Raw genomic sequence first — 1,434 nt, 5'->3', positions numbered from 1 at the left:
CCCACCTTCCACCCCTGCCCCCCCATCCTTTAACCTCGGATTTGTGCGATGAATGCTATAAATGTAAATCAATCTAGATGAGAAAGAATCCCGTTGAAAAGGAGGAGAAATTTCATCTGGGAAAAAGGAGACAAATGTAGGAGGGGCCCGCTCATAAAAAGCAGCTGTTTCACAGTAATCTTTTTTCGTGCCCTGTCACTCACCTTGCCTTTTCACTATCTCTTTAGCTCAAAAAAAAAAAAACCTCCGCTATTGTATTTAGTTGCCATTTCTTCTTTCCCATTACATTGCCATAATCCATATTCGTCCAGCAGCGAGAGAGAGAGAGAGAGAGAGAGAGAGAGAGAGAGAGAGAGAGAGAGAGAGACCACAACTTGACCATTTCCCCGGACAATCCCCTTGTAGTTGTTGGAGTGAAAAGAGGAGTGCATGGATGTCAAATTGTCCTCAAAACACCATGAAAGATTGATTTGCAGCACTTTTCAGGGTCCTGACATCACTCGGAGGGGAGCTGAATAGGAAACCTGTGAGCCGGGGATGGAATAAAGATGTCCTCTCTGCTGGAAAAGAAGGAAAACTGCCCATTTAGCCCCAGTCCATCAAGCCCGAAAAATAGGCAAGAGAGGAAAAAACACCGAGGACTGTGACTACAGAGAAGAAAAGGACCGTATATACTCATCTAAACGTTGTCACAATACCGAGCGGGCTCCGAACACCCATGAATATTAAACCGCTTACCTCAACAAGGGCTTGAAAAAAAGTGAACCACGTCAAAGCAGCTTTGCATTTTTTGCATGCGAACAATGCTGGAAGAAAAAACTTCACGACGAGTTGGTTTCCATTCTTGTTATTCCCGCGCTAACTCCTTACAAAAAAAAAATAATATTACCACCGCATGAATACCAAATGCATGAGAAAAAAATGGGTGAGCAACTCCCAGACTCAATGACCCAGAAAAACTCAACTCATCACCTACACTCACACAAAATGTTCTTCATTTATTTATTTATTTTACATTCTCAAACCCTGTTGCGTTATTTTATTTTTTCAGGTATTTCTGTATCCTACTTTTAAACAGCGTACCGTTTATATTCCCATGTTCTACAGAGTGCAGCCCATACATTCTGTTGGCTTGAATCTATTTTTACAACTCTCTTTTTAAGCACTTTTAATTCGGAGGGTTTTCAACGTTTAGAATACTTAAAAATGAACTATGCATTTTAATCAATCGACATGGATTTGCAGCTTTGCAAAACAGTGTTGCGTTCACTTAAAGTCCAGCTCGATGCAGGATTTGCTCCAATAAAGTTCCTGTCTCCGTGCTGGTGCGTCGCGGTGCGTTGGGCAGGTCCACGCGGTGAGGGGTGTGTCATTAATAAGTAATTAGACAGGGGGCTCCCACTGGCCACCTATATAAAGAGAGCCTCCCAGCAT

Source organism: Etheostoma cragini, chromosome 16 (assembly GCF_013103735.1).
Source record: "Etheostoma cragini isolate CJK2018 chromosome 16, CSU_Ecrag_1.0, whole genome shotgun sequence".
Taxonomy (NCBI): Eukaryota; Metazoa; Chordata; class Actinopteri; order Perciformes; family Percidae; genus Etheostoma; species Etheostoma cragini.
This window is presented reverse-complemented; position numbering follows the sequence as displayed.